At 43.8% G+C, this 20,150-nt stretch overlaps 1 pseudogene across 1 annotated transcript in view; it reads right to left on the bottom strand.

The window, feature by feature from the left end:
* Nucleotides 1-18,636, bottom strand: part of LOC144767749 (natural killer cells antigen CD94-like) — a 132,717-nt pseudogene extending 114,081 nt beyond the window's left edge. The window contains exons 1-2 of the transcript XR_013598333.1: nt 18,524-18,636; nt 3,825-3,914 (exon numbers count right to left, since the gene is read on the bottom strand). The product of XR_013598333.1 is annotated as a natural killer cells antigen CD94-like (transcript). The remainder of the gene's footprint in view (nt 1-3,824; nt 3,915-18,523) is intronic.
* Between the last annotated feature and the right edge of the window lie 1,514 nt (nt 18,637-20,150).

The following is a 20,150-nucleotide window of genomic DNA, read 5'->3' as shown; positions in this document are numbered from 1 at the left end:
AAACAAAAAAAAAATTACATTGTGCACGCTGCAACACCAAATGCATTGCAGCGCGCGCAATTTAATTCATCTTATTTCTTTACCTAACTCCGATCGGCCATATGCCGGAGTTTACTACCCCCCCACCCTCCCCCTCCCCTTCCCCACCACCCTGCAGCACTCCCTCAAGGAGCCACTGCTGGTTGAGTAGTGTAAGAGAGATTGCAGCTAGGCTTGGCAACTGGGCTGAACTGGAAGAAGGAGATAAAGAGCTTGGATGGTACACCTCACACAACAGTCCAGTACAAGGTCACTCCTTTTGTGCTGCTAGGGGGGAGCGTAACAGGATGTTTTCTCAAAAAAAAGTAAATGGGAATTAAAATATTTCTGTTAGGAGGTGAAGCATCTGATGTCAGGAAACGTGTTCAAGGCAAATATAGAGCAAAGAACAATCCTAGAGAAGGAAAGTGATTGACTAAGTGATATTGGAGATTTTTGCATGCAGGGTACGGGCACATTTTACAAAGTGAAGAAGGAAAAGGCGTGGGGATGATGTATAGAGCAAAAGCAACACTTTAATTGTGCTAGAAGTAGTGAAGAATAACTTAATAGGGAGTTGAAATATTGAAAAGGAGATTAAGAAATATACCAGGCTATTGTCTTTGAATAGGAGAAGGATCACATGATTTAGAAGAACTCCTGGGCATTTTAAGGAATTAATGATCAAGTATCTATCCCTTCACCATATTTGTAATATTTCTATGTTATAATATATAATTTTTTTGTAGGATTTATTTGTGAAATCTGTAGCGCACAAGCTCACAGTGATTTTGGAATTTGCTTCTGTAAAGACGATTGGAGGGTTATGTGGTGGGATTGGACTAGGTATGTTGGACTTTGGAAATAGAGTGTTTTGATGGGTTCGGCTGACAGTATTACATTGGCGACAGCTGTTGCTTTGTCGATGAGTTGTGGGACTCCTTTGTAGGGGCTTAAATGTTTTTCAAGAGTAAAATATACTTCCAGCTACTTTCATCAAATTGACTTATCTACCTTCCTAACATTTGTTGTAAATGCCATTATTCCTTGAAACAGCTGTGACACCAATGAACGGAAACAGACATTGAGGAGGGCCCTTTTAGCCTATTATTGAGAGAAAGAATTTAACTTGTAGCTTGCCTTTTTGAGCAATTCACAGTGTCACCATTTTTCATTGTACAGGGATCCATGCTTTGAGTCATGCTCTTCAGTACTTTGATGGATTTTGCCACTATGCTGGTAATATGCCCACTTAATTTAGCACAACAGATACAGAATTCCCTGCAGTGGTGGCCAATCACACAGATGACTTTTCCTATCTGGAGTCAAATTGTACAATGGGTACTCTTGAAAGGATGAATGTCAAAATTGAGTGATAAGGCAAAGAAAGATGTAGTGGTGTAGCAGTTAATGGGTTATACAGCCTAGGAAAGAATCACATGCTGGGATTGTTTTTTGACAACAGCTTTCAAAAGTGAACCCGGGTCTCAGCCTAGGCAAAAGTCAATGGGGCAGATTTACAAGCCCCTTGCGCCACTTTTGCGTCACTTTTAACATGGAAAAAGTGACGCAAAAGTGGCACAAGGGGCTTTTAAATCTGCCCCAATGTCTCTATAGCAGGGTGCAATACGGATGGCGACGTTGTTGTATCAGGTTCAAGAGTCATTGGCCTTTGTCCTTCTCAACTCATGCTAGAACTTTGGAACAGTTCTTCATGTGAGGTTCCTCTGGGGTTGTCAAGGAAACACCAATTAGTACAGAAGTTGGCTGCCCGAATACCCAGATGTTCTTTCTGTACAAGTTTATTGCTGCTATCCTCAGTAGAACTGGTATGAGGTACCTTCTGCATGCAGGTATGAGCGTGGATATGTGGTAAAGTGGCTACTAGATACTTTCTCAACTATGTAAGCTTACACTGTCACTTTCATCAAACTGTGTAAGCCCTCTATCTTTGCCTTTCTCTCTCAAAATTAAAATAGCATAGAATCGGATCAATCTTACCCAGTTAGTCTTGCAGAAATGGACATTTACCTTTGATAGGGTTAGTTATTTCAGTAGGAGCAATATTAACATCATACTTATCTAAGAGGGCAAAGTTATATATTTTGTTTATAAACAGTGGCACAGAAATTCAGCTGCTGTTAATTCTTCCATTAGTACCTAAGGGATGAATCAAAAGGATATATTTCTGAAACAAGTGCCTCATACAGCTTCTGAGACCATGTTGAGTGGGTTACTGACAATCATAGAACAAGCAATAAACGTCAATATCCCAAAAACATTAAACAAAATCAACTAGATTCCTAGTGTGAAGTAACAAGGAGGGAAATGCTGTACAAAAGAAAAGAAGCCATTAGTATCATAGGCTTCTGAAGGTGTGTAGGACACATCTGTTGCATGAGCAGATGCATCCTGGGATGTTTAGTAAGATGAGCCCGCGTCTTTCCACAAGTCAATGTAAAAGACCAAGCTCACTGATTTTCATCTGCATATCCAGATGTTTCTTCTGCCATATGCAGTGCCAGAGATGCCTCATTAGAAAAATTAAGATGAGACCAAACAATCCTTGCAAACTAAGTCCAAAGGTTCTACTGAAAATATAAGACCCACACCACCAATATGAATACACATACTTGATAGATAGTTTAACTTACTTAACGTTTTAATCATTTGTGCCACTTTCAGTAATATATTCTAACAGTTGTGGACTGATCACATCATTGACACTGTTATCTTAAGAAGAGCTTGTTGTAATTTGAATTCACCTTTTAATGACACAAATCCACAGGAAGAGAAAAGTAATAGGTACTGGCGGTAAACAACCTTTACAACGCAACGTTTACCACGCAGTGCCTTTACGACGCAACTTTTACAACGCAAACCATTACAACGCATTGCGCTGTGGGGCGCTCTAGGATAGGGAATGTGTTTAATGTACTTTCCAACACCTTCGCTACTATCCACGGGGACTGGAGTTGGAATAGTAAATTAAAGAATTCACTATCCAGCGCCTAAAAGCACTATGCGTTGTAATGGTATGCGTTGTAAAAACCGCGTTGTAAAAGCATGCGATGTAAAAGCATGCGTTGTAATGTCATACATCCGGTACTGGCATGGTAGACAAATCTGGAATAGACTACCAATCTTTTGCCTGAGTAAACTAAAATAATTACAATATCACTGACCTTGCATGCACATCAGAGAATAAGTGGGACTCTTGAAATGTTTTTTTAAATACCTTTTAACCAAAACTCTTCAAAAATGACTGTCTCGGAATAAGTGAGCATGTACCTGCAGGTGCACTGGTTTCCATCCTTGAAAGGTTTTTTACTTTTGTAAAAACATTCGAAGATAGCTACTTATACATGTTGAAGCATAAGTTCTCATCTTTGAATGGTTTGTATCAAGGTTAAACGCATTACAAGATGGGTGCCCATGCGGACTCATGCACCATTTGTTTGGAAATATATATTGTTTGCTTTTTATGATTAAAAACAAATTTGCTTATAACACTGGCAAGCTATTAGATAATACGTTTTCAGATTATATAATGATAACACACTTTTCCCCAAGAAACATGACGCCTGCAGACTATCACCTCTTCTGGCTCGTTTCTGGCAGTACCTGTCTCTCCCAGGCCTTTGTTAGTCTTTCCCTAGTTTTAAATCTCTTTCAGGAAGGAAAGCTAACAGCTTCTGCTTCCAGGGGTGGCCAAGACTGGCCACTTTGAAGAGGGGGCTCCCACAGTGGTTCCTCCATACCCCCAACTAGTGTTTCCAGCTGTGGACCCTGCTTGTGCCACTTACCAAAAGTAACCAGTGCGACGATCTCTGCCAGCTTCAGGAAGGACACGAGGACCAGCGGCAACCCGTAGTGACAAAAGAGCCACAGTGGACCTGAAGAAGGGACACAGAGGGAAGCGTGCAAGAGTTAGTGCTTAGAAGGCACTATATAAGCACCATACAAGCATGCAGGACTCCAGCAATGACCCATGTGGCATACATAGGTGCTGCGAAATCCTTGTGGTGCAACGTCAAACACGCTCATGGGTGGAACAGAAAACAGGGAAACAATCAAGTAGATTGGTTTGTAAAAATTTATTTTATGAGGTCATCACCTGTCAGGACTATACAACTTATCTGGCTTACCAAGGTCTTGCACGGGAACAGAGATGCTAGAACCCAAATCCCTCTGAGCAATGTCGGTGGGTCAAGTCACTGAACCCTTCCTTCATTACCCTCAGGGAAGCGGGTGTGGATAAAATAACAAACAGAGAAGAGAATGGTCCTGCGCTGGTTCCCTCTGGACTCTGCCTTCTGGTGGCTTGGTAGATTTGTGGAACCTAAAAGCAATAACACAACATTACATTCCTACCATATGGTTTATCATTTGTCTACTATTGAATGCGTGCCTTTTCTCTGCTCACCCACCCTTGTGCTGCTGGACCTTGCCTCTCTTCTTATGAAATGATTAGACTTCTGCTCAGCTATCAGTTGTCACTAATATAACAATAGACAGCAAACATAGATTAATTTTGTTTCTGGTAACTATGGCTTATTTTACCTATTTATATTTGGGTAGGGAAGATGCACTTACTTCACTGATATCAGAGTTTTTTGTTAAATGGGTTTCTGTTTTGAATTGTCTTTCCTTATTTACTTATTAGGTGTCTAACTGATGAATAACTCTTGCTCTCTTTTCTTTCCTTGCAGGTTCACTGAGCTCTTCGAGTTGTTTTAGCTGTTATGGTAAGTGTTTACATTTTTTACATATTGTCTTTCTTATTCTTGCGAACGTTTTAACTTATAAGTTCCACTGTTAACAGAACAACAGTTGTAAATTGAATTGTCTATATATATATATATATATATATATATATATGTGCAATATTTCACAATAGATTAATAGTCGTTCACTTAGCTTGCTTCTTCCTGTCACTTGCGTTGTAGGCGCTTCTCGCCCGGTCTTTTTCCCTTAGAACGTGAATTTCTGACGACTTTAACGAGGCGGCCGCTCCTCAGCTGCTTAGCGGCGGTCAACGATATTTCATTTCTGACAGCCTTGACAGGCGGCCGCTCCTCAGCTGCTTAGCGGCTGTTCACGGGATTTCACAGTCTTTAGCTCGACGCTCACAAAGTTCTCAGAGACTCGCGCTTGACTTTCTGCGCCGAGTCTAACTCCGACGTATTCACCCTAATCACTTCGATACTTGACTTCGCCAACTAGGATACGCTATGACTAGAATCTTCGTCGCTTCAGGAAAACGAACCTCCTCAGCTAGGGTCTTCAGTGAAGTGCGCGTTTTTCATGATGCTCGCGCTCCACATTAGAAATCTCAGCAGCTGGGGTCTGGAAGACTAGAACGTCTGCTGTCTTCCACGCTGGCAACGACGGCGGCCATCTTACGTCTCCAAGAACGCACCTTGTCCACCCACGTGTTTGTAGTACCTCTTGATTTACTCAACAGCGCAGTTGGATAAGTGCTGACAGGGCCCACAGATTGAGTCCTGACAGTACCCCCCAACAAGGTAGATCCTTCCCTTCTTGGCTTAGTAGGGAATCTTTGATGAAAGGATTTTACTAATCTTGGTGCATGAACATCCTCTTCCTGCTCCCAAGACCGTTCCTCTGGGCCATAGCCTTTCCAGTCTATCAAATAATACAGTTTGCCTTTAGACCACTTAGAATCCAGAATTTCCTTTACTTCAAACTCCGTTCCAGTTTCCAACTGGATTGGCTTTGGAGGTAGTTGGCTCCTCAGACTCGTAGATGCCTTTTTTAACAGCGAAACATGAAAGACTGGATGTATTTTCAACTTGGATGGCAGTTCCAATCGATAAGTGACCTGATTAATTTGTTCCTTGATAGAGTAAGGACCGATAAATCGAGGTTGAAACTTCCTGTTTCCTTTGAGTCTCAAATTTTTGGTACTTAACCAAACCTGGTCACCTTTAACCATGAGAGGTCCTGGTTTTCTCTTCCGATCAGCATATTCCTTGTATTTTGTTTTTGCCGATCGAAGATTGTTCATGGCTTCTTGTTGGATTCAAAACAAATGTGACATGACTTCTTTTACTGCTGGAACTGCTGTTTCCATTTGTCGAATGGTTGCATTTGGATGTCTGCCATAATTCACAAAGAAAGGAGAGAACCCTGTCGAGGTATTCTTTGCATTATTATGAGCAAATTCTGCTGTCCACAAATATTCCGACCAATTCCCTTCTTCTTTTAAAAGGAAGAGTCGTAAGTATTGTTCCAATTCTTGGTTTACCCTCTCTGTCTGCCCATCTGTCTCGGGGTGGTAGCTAGTGGAGAACCTAACTTCCGTTCCCAACCCGTCCATAAAGACCTTCCAAAAACGGGACACAAATTGAGAACCCCTGTCTGAAATCACTATTTTAGGAATTCCAAGTATTTTAACAATCTGGGCGCTAAAGTCAGCTGCTAACTGACTGGCTGTAGGTACCCCCTTTAGAGCTGTGAAATGGGCCATCTTCGAGAAAGCATCCACTACCACTAGAATGGTGTCGAATCCCTGACTGACTGGCAGATCTGTTATAAGGTCTAATGTAACTGTGTGCCATGGATGGGGGGGTGTGGGTAGTGGTTGCAATAACCCCTTTGGAGCCTGCCGTTCCGACTTCCCCTGCGCGCAAATCTCACAAGACTTCACATACGTCTCAATATCTGACGCCATTTTAGGCCACCAATAATGTCTCTTGACTAATTCTTCTGTCTTAGCTTCTCCCTTGTGGCCAGCCAGTTTGTCGTCATGACACTCTTGCATTACTTGCTGACGCAACTCGATTGTTGGTAGGTACAAGGCATCCTTATGATAAGGCAATTGTTGAATTATTCTTCTGTTGGTGTCTTCTTCCACCCACCTCTGCATGGCCTCTTCGCTCATGACATCTGCAATTGACTCTTGTAGTTGAATGGTGGTTATGGCTCCGATAATTTTATCACTGGGAATGATCGACTGAATGTCTTTGGAGGTTCTCTGGAACTCAGTACCAATTCTGGATAACGCGTCTGCTTTCCCATTTTGGGTTCCAGGACGAAAGGTGATTATGAAATCGTAATCTGCAAAATACAGCGACCACCTCAGCTGTCGTGGAGTGAGTGTTCTGGCCATTTTCAAGAATTTTAAATTACGATGATCTGTAAACACCGTTACTTGATGTCGGGCTCCCATCAAATAATGTCGCCACTCCTTAAAGGCGTCCTTGATAGCCAACAGCTCTTTCTCCGTGATGGTGTAATTCACTTCAGCAGGAGATAGTTTTCTGGATCTGTAGGCAACCGGATGCAATTGGCCCATAGTTTTGTGCCGTTGTGACAGCACTCCTCCCACCGCCTGATCTGACGCATCAGTTTCTACATAAAAAGGCTCTGAGGGATCAGCATGCAATAAAACTGGCGCAGTGGTGAAATTCTTCTTTAACGATTGAAAGGCCTCTTATGCTTTTTCAGACCACTCAAACTTGGTTCCTTTTTTCAGTAACTTGGTGAGAGGGAGGATCTTTTTGGAGAACTCGCTAATAAACCTCCGATAAAAGTTAGCGAATCCTATGAAGCCTTGAACTTCCTTCACACTTCTCGGGGATTTCCAGTTTGTCACTGCTTCCACCTTGCGTTGGTCCATCACGATTCCGGAAGGTGACAGTACGAAGCCCAAGAACTCCACCTTGGTTACATCAAAGGCGCATTTTTCTAACTTCACAAACAATTTATTTTCCTGTAATTTCTGTAAAACTCCTCTCACTTGCTCGTGATGTCTTGCCACATCGGAAGAATAAATTAGGATATCGTCTATGTACACAATTGCACACCGATCTATAAAGTCCTTCAAGACGTCGTTGATGAAGTGCTGGAAAGCGGCCGGGGCATTGCACAATCCATAGGGCATCACTTGATATTCAAAGAGCCCAAATCTTGTCCGAAATGCCGTCTTCCACTCGTCTCCTTCCCGCATCCGGACTAGATGATAGGCCCCTCTTAGATTGAGCTTTGTATAGATTCGAGCCCCTTTAACTTGGTCTAGAAGCACTGAGATTAGTGGTAGAGGATATCTGTTTTTCTTGGTTATTTTATTTATGGCTCTGTAGTCGATGCACGTCCGCAATTCTCCCTCCTTCTTAGGCACAAAAAACAGAGGCGACGAAACTGGCGATTGGGACGGTCGAATGAAACCATTGGCAAGATACTTATCCAAGTACTCCTTCAAATGTTGATGTTCCTTCTCGGTCAAGGCATAGACACGACTGCATGGCAAATTTGACCCTGGCTCTAATTCTATCTTGCAGTCATAAACTCGATGTGGCGGTAAGCGTTCTGCTTCCACTTCATTGAATACTTCTGCGAATTCCTTATATTCTTCTGGAATTTCTTGAACGTTGATCACACACAGGGAATGCTCAATGGTACACAAGGCCTGCGCTGGGGTGTTTTTTTCAAGTTGATTCTTTGAATCGAAACAATTTTCACAACAATAGCTTGAATCCATCACTATAGTTCTGGAACTCCAATTAATTGTAGGATTATGCTCTGTAAGCCAAGGGAGACCAAGAATTAATTGGAATTGCGGGGCATCTATCAAATTAAACTGAACTTCCTCCTGATGTCCTTCTCTGGTTGTCAACTGGATAGTCTCGGTATGACTCACGATGGGCCCTGAAGAAAGATTTGTCCCATCTACAGCACGAACTGGTTCACTCTTGGCCTTCCGAATTGCCTGAATTCCAACCCTCATGGCAAACTTTCAATCACAAAAGTTTCCCGTGGCACCTGAGTCAATCATCACGGATACTTCAGTCAAGGTAGTCTGTCTGAATTTCACTTCCATTGTCAAAATTAGATGCGGCTCCGCTGACTGTAGCGTGTTCGCGACTTGGTGTTCATATGGAGTTATTTCCTGAGTCGCACTCACCTGCTCAACTCCTCCCACAGGTGGTGCCATTAGTTTTCCTTCGGCTTGAATGGACCCTTTGGTTTCTTCGGACACTCTCGGACGAAATGGTTTCCGGATCCACAATACATACATTGGTTGTTCGCTCTTCTTCTTTCCTTCTCTTCTTTAGTGAAAGGGCCCCTTATTGTCCCAATTTGCATCGGTTCAATTCCTGTATGATTCTCAGAGGTTTTAGTGCCATCTGACCGAGCCCGGTCAAATCTCGGAGGTATTGCCTTAAAATCTTTCTTCTTCTCCCCACGCCGTTCTCCTTGACGGAAATCTATCTCTAACACTAAATCTATCAGTGCTGAAATTTCGGTAGGCCGATTAGGAATTTGAGCCAAGGTGTCTTTTAATTCATCTCTCAGCCCACGATAAAATACTGCGGCTCTCTTGCTCTCTGGCCAATTGGTCTCTACAACCAACTTATTGAATTGAGCCAGGTATGCAATCAAGTCTCGATTTCCCTGTCGAAGGTCTAAGAGTTCGTTATCCACCACCTGAGAAATTCTCCGTCGGTCGAATATTCTTAAAAATTCTTGTTTAAAATCCTCAAAATTCCGTAGCAAGGGGTCATCTCTTGTGACTAGGGGCATGGACCACGAAGCTGCATCTCCGCTAAGATATGAGAGTATGAAGGCCACTCTAGACTGCGCGTCGGGGAAGATCGAAGGGCGGCACATAAAATGTAATGAGCACTGTGATAAAAATATATGCGCTTTCTGAGGATCCCCATTAAATCTCTCTGGAGCTGCTAGTGGAATGACCGGAGAAAGAGAATGTATTACCTGAGTAGTGGACCTATTAGTTGTCTCTAAGACTGGGTTCATGGCTTCTCTCTCTAAACTACTTGGTTGGCGTAGTCTTAACGCCAAATCAGCAGTTTCTTTCCTAGCACTGATCACTTCTTGCCTCAGGCTTCGATTCTCCTCCCTCACCGCTCCCAATTCCTTCTGTATAGCATCTAAGATTGTACCTAAGGACTGGACATCAATTCCTTCTGCCATCTCTGTTCAGGTGCAAGGCTACTTGGGCACTTCACTCTGTCAGGACTATACAACTTATCTGGCTCACCAAGGTCTTGCACGGGAACAGAGATGCTAGAACCCAAATCCCTCTGAGCAATGTCGGTGGGTCAAGTCACTGAACCCTTCCTTCATTACCCTCAGGGAAGGGGGTGTGGATAAAATAACAAACAGAGAAGAGAATGGTCCTGCGCTGGTTCCCTCTGGACTCTGCCTTCTGGTGGCTTGGTAGATTTGTGGAACCTAAAAGCAATAACACAACATTACATTCCTACCATATGGTTTATCATTTGTCTACTATTGAATGCGTGCCTTTTCTCTGCTCACCCACCCTTGTGCTGCTGGACCTTGCCTCTCTTCTTATGAAATGATTAGACTTCTGCTCAGCTATCAGTTGTCACTAATATAACAATAGACAGCAAACATAGATTGATTTTGTTTCTGGTAACTATGGCTTATTTTACCTATTTATATTTGGGTAGGGAAGATGCACTTACTTCACTGATATCAGAGTTTTTTGTTAAATGGGTTTCTGTTTTGAATTGTTTTTCCTTATTTACTTATTAGGTGTCTAACTGATGAATAACTCTTGCTCTCTTTTCTTTCCTTGCAGGTTCACTGAGCTCTTCGAGTTGTTTTAGCTGTTATGGTAAGTATTTACATTTTTTACATATTGTCTTTCTTATTCTTGCGAACGTTTTAACTTATAAGTTCCACTGTTAACAGAACAACAGTTGTAAATTGAATTGTCTATATATATATATATATATGTGCAATATTTCACAATAGATTAATAGTCGTTCACTTAGCTTGCTTCTTCCTGTCACTTGCGTTGTAGGCGCTTCTCGCCCGGTCTTTTTCCCTTAGAACGTGAATTTCTGACGACTTTAACAAGGCGGCCGCTCCTCAGCTGCTTAGCGGCGGTCAACGATATTTCATTTCTGACAGCCTTGACAGGCGGCCGCTCCTCAGCTGCTTAGCGGCTGTTCACGGGATTTCACAGTCTTTAGCTCGACGCTCACAAAGTTCTCAGAGACTCGCGCTTGACTTTCTGCGCCGAGTCTAACTCCGACGTATTCACCCTAATCACTTTGATACTTGACTTCGCCAACTAGGATACGCTATGACTAGAATCTTCGTCGCTTCAGGAAAACAAACCTCCTCAGCTAGGGTCTTCAGTGAAGTGCGCGTTTTTCATGATGCTCGCGCTCCACATTAGAAATCTCAGCAGCTGGGGTCTGGAAGACTAGAACGTCTGCTGTCTTCCACGCTGACAACGACGGCGGCCATCTTACGTCTCCAAGAACGCACCTTGTCCACCCACGTGTTGTAGTACCTCTTGATTTACTCAACAGCGCAGTTGGATAAGTGCTGACAGGGCCCACAGATTGAGTCCTGACATCACCCCTTTAAAGTACCGTTAATTTAAATCTGATAGAGAGGAATTTGCCTTGTTATACTATAACAACAATCCAAGAACTGAAAGGCTTTGTAAAAAGCATCGATTCTAGTATGGTTCTTGTTAGAAATTGGGTTTCTGGTTGGCAGAGGTATGCACCCTGTCCAAGCAGGAACCACAATCCTAGTCATGGTAAGTAAGACACATACTTTAAATTAACCTAGTAGTAGTAGTAACCTAGGGAGTAGTGTGGCTCACTGGTTAGAGGCGGCAGACCCGGGAACAGAAGTCGGCCCAGGACCAGGGTTCAATTCCCGACGCGGCAGGGTTGTGGACTTGGGTCAGGGACTCGATAATTCTGGGCATTAGCTTGCCTAATCTCCACAATGGCCCCATCAATTCCGGGGATGCCTGGCTCCACCTTGGGGACTCCCAGCAGGGACCATCCCACAGGGAAAGCCAGGACGGGTTCCCCAGAGTTATACAGCGCCAGGAAACCTACGAACGGGTAGCAGTGCGCTTTACAAGCTCAAATACATACATACATACAACCTGTGCTCACCCTCTGGTTGCTGGGCACAAAGCAGACAGGCTTAACTTCAGAGGCAATCTATAAATTATTTGTGCGGCACAACACACAGTAACACAATGAAAACACCACAAAAAGACTCCACACTGGGTTACAAAAGTAGATTATTTCATAAATAAAACAAGACCAAAACAACAAAAAAACCAAAATATGTAGAAGTCGTGATATGAATTTTTTCAGAGAATAAATGTGTTTCTAGCACTTTATCTAGTTGCACTGGACTGAGAAAAAGTCAAGAGTTCAGGCTACCCACGATGGGAGCGCAGGCCAGCTACAGGACCCATGTAGGGCCTGCTGAGCAAAAGTACCTTTATCTTTGTCGCAGCACAAGATGCGTTGATGGTCCCCATGCAGTGGGGGTGTTGCACCAGATTTCTCCATGCAACTGCTGTGATGCATCTGGCCCGTTTAGCGAAGTGCTGATTCTCATTGCAGCGGTTGAAAGGTGATGTGCTGGGGTAATCCATGCTGTAAGCGTGATGCGTCAATCTCCACACAGTGGCAGCGATGTGTTCAGTCCAAAGGGGTAGTTCCGAATGCGATTTGGCAGTTTCTGAGGACAATGTGCTGATTTTACTTTCTCATTACGGTCGATGCGTCGGTTCAGCTCCAAGCAGATTGGAGATTCGTTGATTTCTCTGGTGAAAGTATTTGGGTCAACTTCCAGTGAACCAGGCACAGGAGCAGGATTCGAGACTTTGATATACCTTTGTCTCAAGCAATAGAAGGCAAACCAACAAGCTCTTGGAAATCACTCTGGGTTCAAGGCAGTGTCCAGCTCTCCATCAGCATGGTCGGAGAGCATCAGAATGCAGGGCGCATCAGAAAAGTCATTCTTCCAGAGCAACAGTCCAGCAGAGTGACAGTCATTGTAGCAGTACAGCAGGTCTTCTGACAGGGGTTCTTTACAGGTCCAGAAGTGTCTGATTTGCTGGGGTCAGAGACTCAGTACTTTATAACTAGTTGTGCTTTTGAGATGGGGGTGACTTCAAAGAAAGGCCTTTGAAGTCCTCAGAAGCCCTTTCATTCCAATCCTGGCTCCAGACTACCCGTGGGGGGTAATTAGTCCTTTATGTGAGGACAGAACACAGATGGCCTTCACCTCCTGCCCCGGTTCTCCTTCTGTTCTTGTGCCTACTGCCATTCTGCCTGGTGTCCCCAGGCACACTCTGTGAGCCTTTTCTTATGTGGATCTGTCTAGCTCTCTTAAAATCCTGAAGGGATTGAAATCGGGTTTGCCCGCGGACCCCTGTGCAGCGAGATTGCTTACCGTAGTCGCGAAGACTATTAACCCCGAGGCTAGGGTACCGGAGGCCTGGAAACAAGCAAGAATCCTTCCCATTTTGAAGAAGCCCACTCTTGATCCCCTGACCCCAGGGAACTATATCCCTATTTCCCTCTTGCCCAGTTTAGCTAAAGTCTGTGAGAAGGTGATGACCAGTCAACTTGCGGAGTTTGTTGAAGGGTCGGATGCTCTGCACCCAGCTCAGTCTGGGTTCCGCTCCTCCTACAGCACCGAGACAGCGCTGGTGGAGATTTCCGAAGCCATTCGCGACTGTTTAGATGCCGGTGGGAGAGCAGCATTGATAATGCTAGACCTGTCCGCAGCATTCAATTTGGTCCCGCACTCCCTGCTTCTCGCCCGACTCAATGAGATTGGTGTTTCTGGTGCTGCCTGGGTCTGGCTGAGGTCCTTCCTTGAAGGGCGGGTTCAACAGGTTTGGCTGCCACCGGCCACCTCAACTCCGCAGCCGGTCACCACTGGTGTCCCACAAGGGTCTTCCCTTAGCCCCCTTCTTTTTAATATCTATGTTACTCCTCTCGTCTATTTAGCTGAGGACTTGGGTGCGAAGTGATAGCCTACACTGATAGCACCCAGCTTCTCTTTACCTGGGAAAAAGATGAGGACTCTGTATCCTTTGTTCAGCACTGCTTGTCTTCGGTTTTTGAGTGGCTTGCTGCGGCCCAACTCAAATGTAATGAAAACAAGTCAGAGATCCCACTCTACAGTAACTTCCCTCAAGGCATCGGAGACACGATCTGGCCTCCTGGGTTCCCTCTACCAACCTCTAATGGAAAATCCACAAAAAACCTAGGAATGTGGTTCGAGGATAACCTCTCTTTTTCTGCTCAGGTGAAAAAGCTCTCAGGCAGCTGTTTTGACCTTCTTAAAACACTAAAGAATTTTTTTCCTCTCCTCCCTATGCCTGCTAAAGAGACGGTTATCTGTGCCTTCATCCTTTCTTGATTGGACTACGCTAATGCGTTGTACATAGGCATTCCTGGATACTCTCTGAATAGACTCCAAGTCAATCAAAATGTGACCACTAGGCTGCTCCTGGGAATTGCTAAGAGGAGCAGCATGCGTGAACATCTCCGCATACTCCACTGGCATCCCGTAGCGATCGGGTTAAATTTAAATCCCTGGTCATGGCTCATCGAGCCCTCTATGGTCGTGGGCCCACCTATTTACAGAAGTGGTTCTCCTTTTATGTCCCTTTGAGACAACTGCACTCTTCAGCTCTCCTCCTAGCAAGGGTGTCCCGTTTTATCTGCCACAAGCTGAGCAGCTGCTCCCTGGCTGTTAAGGCTGCCCAGGCGTGGAATGCCCTCCCGTTTTCATTGTGCAATACTCAAGACCCGTTCGTTTTCAAGAAATTTTTTAAAACTCATCTGTTCCCGTAAATGACGCTGGTTTAGTTCAGTGACTCCTCTTGGATCCGCACCGGGACAATCTTCGGAGTAGCTGTTGCGCATTATAAGAGTATTAAACATAACATAACATAAGTGTCAGCTCCTCCCTCCCTTCTTGCCCCAAAATGCAGATGGGTACTCAGACGTAACTAGCCTTCCTGTGTTTGTGGCTATTTAAGGGGAATGCACAAAGTGAAGCTGCCACCCACCCCCAGACGTGTATTGGAGACAGGATGCAGGCACACAGAGTTGTAAGAGCAGAGAAATGTCCACTTTCTAAAAGAGACAGAAATATCCAGATAGAGATCTGGAGAACCTAGGGCACTGCTCAACACACTCCAATGAGTGTAAAGAACTATATACAATACTAGCAGCCCGTCCCGACGTTGTCCGGGTATGAATTGCTGTCGGCCAGTAGTATATTGTTTTGTAGGATTTCGTTTTAATAGCATTTCTTATCTGTGACAATCCTGTGAAACGCTCCGATTCACAGTGCACTGCTGATGCACTTAAGAGTGTGCGTTCAGTAGTGTGTGAACTCGAGTTTCCCTACTTTATTTTTCCTTGCAATATTATATAGCGCGAACTCAACAACATGGCATGAGCACAATTTACATTACAGAAGAACACATTCATTTGTGGTAGGCACGGGGAGACAAAGCGATTGGCCTGGAATCACAGGATGTTGACCTGATGCCGAGATTCGAACGAAGCTCCCAAGCTCTAAAGTTCGCAATTCTAGAACTTGTGGCGGGAGGTGTGTCTAAAAGTGTATGTCGGTGCTGGCCATCAATGAGAGAGACCTGTGCATTTTTCAAATGGGTGGTGAAAAAATATGAGTATGTTGCTGGAGATGTGGGCCGCCGTGCCACCAATGTACTTACCGGGGGAGGGTAAACAGCCATTATTCCGCAACTTTCTTTCCGCATACCATCACTTCGCATACTTTCACTACGAAAGTACCATGACTCCGCAATGCCATTATAATGCATGGCATTACATTTTATATGCTTTTACCACGCAAACATTTACAACGAAATTCATTGTAAATGCATGAATGGTAAAAGCATGTTTTTTTTAAAATGTTTGGATAAAGTAAGTGTGGGTATAGGGGTATATGTTTTGGGGTACTGAGGTATATGTTTTGGGGGGTTTGGTATTTTAAGGGTTCAGATATAGTTTTGGGTTTTGGGGTACAGGGGTATTTTAGGGTTCAGGGGTAGGTTTGGGGTACAGGGTTATTTGTAGGGTTCGGGGCTAGGTTTGGGTTTTGGGGTACAGGGGTATTTTTAGGGTTCAGGGGTAGGTTTGGGTTTTGGGGTACGGGGTATTTTAAGGATTCAGGGCTAGGTTTGGGTTTTGGGGTACAGGGGTATTTTTATGGTTCAGCTGTAGGTTTGAGTTTTGAGGTACAGGTGTATTTATAGGGTTCAGAGTTAGGTTTGGGTTTTGGGGTAGAGGGGTATTTTTAGGGTTTAGGGATAGATTTGGGTTTTGGGGTACAGGGTATTATTTATAGGGTTAAGATGGGTTAGTGTTTAAGGGTGTTGGGGTATTTTAAGGCATAAGGGTGGGTTATGATTATGGGGTGCTGGGGTATTTAAAGGGAGCAGGGTGGAATTAGTTTTTAGGGTGTAAAGGGCAATAAAATAAAATAATAAATAAAACTAATATAAATAATGCAATTTAAAAGAATAAATGTTTTAATTAAATAAAAAAAATGTGTGTATATATATATATATATATAATACACATATATACAAACATATATTTGATGTTTTAATATTGTACTTTTACAATGTATATGACTTTACCACACATGCATTTGCATTATAATGGCATGCGTGATAAAGTCATATGCGTTGTAAAAGTTTTAGAAACGATGTCTTTGCGGAGTAATAGGCCCCCGTTATATAAATTGCGGAGTGATGGTATGCAGGATGTTGGTTTGCGGAATATCGTCACATATTCCCGGGGGAGGGATAGTCCCTTTCTTGCTATTTCCGTGGAGGCGGGGCTTGTGTCCGGATGTGCGTGGCACCCGGCCGGTGCGCAACAGAAGTGGAAAATCTCCAGTGTGCGCTTCAGGCGTCACCGGAAGTTGAACGTGGGAAGAAAAAACAATGAAATATTGGGCACAACGCTCGCTTTTTTTTCCCGTAATCCCGCGCCCCGCACACGCCCACGCCCCCAACACACGCCCGCAGCACACGATATGAGACATGGCATGAAGGGTGGAACGTACCACACGCCCCCAGCATTTGTCACGCCCCCAGCACACGCCCACAGCACAACGCAAACACCCCCACAAGGGACTACTTTGCTGGCACAGTTCATTTACCTTTTAAATGTATATGGTGGGCATCTACTTAGCTTATGTCCTTCTGCTGGAACTGCCCTTTCCAACACTGTATTGGGTGTTGTGATTGGTGCTGTGGTTCCTGAGATTACCCGCCTCAAAGGTTTGGTCTCTCTCTTTATTATATTAGTATAGATTCAACTGAAAACTTAGTATACATTTCATACACATTTGCAAAATAATCGAAATGGAATGACTGCTGGTAATGAAGAAGTCTTCAAACGAAGTGTTGATGCTTAGTTTATTTTAATTGTTCGTAGCAGTGCACTAGGTTCTCCAGATCTCTATCTGGATATTTCTGTCTCACTGTTAGTACAAAAGGTCTAGCAGGGCCTTTTCAGCTAGCGCACGCACATTGTTGATAATTGATTAACCCGATTGCCTATTAGTATATTTGATTAGATAAGTACATTGAGTGCATACCAGCTGCTTTCCCTCACAGCACTTTCTAAAAGAGGCAGTTCTAAAATAGTAATGTTAAATCCAACTTTACCAGTAAAGACGACTTGTCATTACCATTCCAAAGATATAAAACATGACACAGATACTCCTTTCTAATCAGGAATTGCCCTCTAAGTAGATAGGAGCATGGCCAAATAAAAGTTTCTGTTCATGAGCCAGGGTTTCAGTTCGGGTATCTTATGGCATGCAGTACACCTAGGGATACTCGGGGGCTCTGGAAAAGACTGCAGATGACACGGCAAAGCAAACTAACATGCATTCATCATTCACTTTTACACTCATCTTTTCTTTATTTATTTGTTTTCCTACTTTCTATGTATAGTTCTCTCTGCATTGCTTTAAAGCGTCTTTGTTTACTTCTTGTCATTATACAAATCTATATATAAATATGTCTATAGATATATCTATCTATCTAGGGAGATAGATAGATAGATCTAAATAGACAGACAGATAGATAGATAGATAGATAGATAGATAGATAGATAGATAGATAGATACGTTTAACAAGACTTATACAAATTAGGAAATTAAAGTACAATGTGGGAGAGTTTAACGTTTTGCTGGCATGGTTCTGCATCTGCAGTGTTTATTTTCACATACTGGGGAGGATTCATTGGTAGATGCTTACATCGAGGATGTGCCTGCAAAGGTGAGCTTGTCAGGTGTGCAAGAATATTCTGAGAACAGCGCTCTTTGTAAAAGCGTTTTTCATCAGCACTGAAACAAAAACGAAATGCTGTGATAACTATACTTTTTATTTGTTTAGGGAAGATAAATATCCTGAAAGTTAATTCAGCACTATAAATTCTGAAATTGTGGGTGTGTGTGTGTGTGTGTGTGTGTGTGTGTGTGTGTGTGCATGGGGGTGTGTGCGTGTGTGTGAGTGTGTGTGTGAGTGCGTGTGCGTGTGTGTGTGTGTGTGTGTGTGGGGGGGGGTGTGTGTGTGTGTGCCTTTGTTTCATTCTCCTACCATTTCTTCCTGTTTCATGTCAGATCCTTCACCCCGAAAGCCCCAACATCTTACCTTCCTTCTTGTTCCTTGATCCTCTGCACCTTCTCTCCATCTCCACTGCATAAGCACCGTTGATGCAAGAGATGAACTACCAGCAGAACAAACAGATCTCAACTATCCTGCAGGGGAAGCTTGAAGTGCAGAACAAGGGGCTCTGTATGGAGAGATGTCAGAAGAACATGGGCAGGAAATCCCTCCGCCCGCTGAGCGGTGAGCTCACTGACCTAGATAGATCAAGTGCAATAGAAAAAACAAGAAACAGTAACACTCCGCAAGAGGCAAATCAGAACAAGGAAGAGCCTTGAATTACTAATTACTAGTGATTAAATATCTGGAGTTTCCATTAAAAGTGGATCGAGATGCATAGATTTGAAAATACATGTGATCCGACAGGCCACATGTACCTGCTTGTCTACATCCTCCTCGGCAGCAGGTCTGTCTTCTTAGACCCAAGAGTCGGTTTGCTCTTGCCTTAGGATTATTTTCAGATGTTTGTGGTTTGCAACCATGAATAGTATTATGATTGTTGCTCCTACTAGGTATTCCTGGTAGGAGATAGTTTCATACATTTGCCCCCCAATTTGCTGAACATCTTCTACCTTCACCGCCAACCACAGTCTAGTATTCTCTCCAGCACACCCTCCTGATTTAATTTCTCTCTTGCAGGGAGGTTTATATCCCTTCTACAAAACTAAAGTAATTCTGCGTATAATAAAGAAACCTTGTGCTAATCCCACCTCTTCAACTATCCATCACCCCATTTCTTAACTACCAATGTCTCAAAGACTCTTTAACTCCATGTGTTCAACCAATTCACTCAATTTCTCGGTACCAATTCACACAGTGCCACCCAAAGACTGCCTTTCTTCAGAGAATGCCAGGGCAGACAGAAATGTAATCTTAATTTCACCCCCTCAGTCCCAAATCTCACTTAAATTACCCACAGTTATCTCCAGTTGAATGACATTATCGCAAATGCCTTTACCACACATGCTTTTAGCACGCACCACTATTTCATTGTAAGCATGTATGATAAAGGAATATGCATGGTAAAGGCCGGCATGGAAAGGGCAATGCATGGTATAGGCAATGCATGGTAAAGGATGCATGGTAAAGGCATTGCATGGTAAAGGATGCATGGTAAAGGCATTGCGTGGTAAAGGATGCGTGGTAAAGGCATTGCGTGGTAATGAGTAATGAAGTAATGATGATACTTGTAAAGCGCACTGTTACCCCTTCTCGGGGTGTCCTGGCGCTGAAGACCGCTGGGGAACCCGTCCTTGCTTTCCCTGTGAGATGGTCCCTTCTGGGTATCTCCAAGGTGAAACCAGGCATCCCCGGCGTCTGTGGGGGGCCGTTGTAGAGATGAGGCAAGCTTAATGCCCAGAGTTGCCGAGTGTGATCCCTGGTTAGAGTAGGCACCGAGGCGAGAATTATCGAGTCCGTTGACGCTGGTCCACGACCCTGCCGCGTCGGGAATTGAACCCTGGTCCCGGGCTGTTCTCTGCTTCCGGGTCTGCCGCCTCTAACCAGTGAGCCACACCACTCCATGGTAAAGGCTGCATGGTAAAGGCATTGCGTGGTAAAGGCTGCGTGGTAAAGGAATTGCGTGTTAAGGTAAAGGATGTGTGGTAAAGGC

The sequence above is a fragment of the Lissotriton helveticus genome, chromosome 7 (assembly GCF_964261635.1).
Source record: "Lissotriton helveticus chromosome 7, aLisHel1.1, whole genome shotgun sequence".
NCBI classification, from domain to species: Eukaryota; Metazoa; Chordata; class Amphibia; order Caudata; family Salamandridae; genus Lissotriton; species Lissotriton helveticus.
This window is presented reverse-complemented; position numbering and strand designations above follow the sequence as displayed.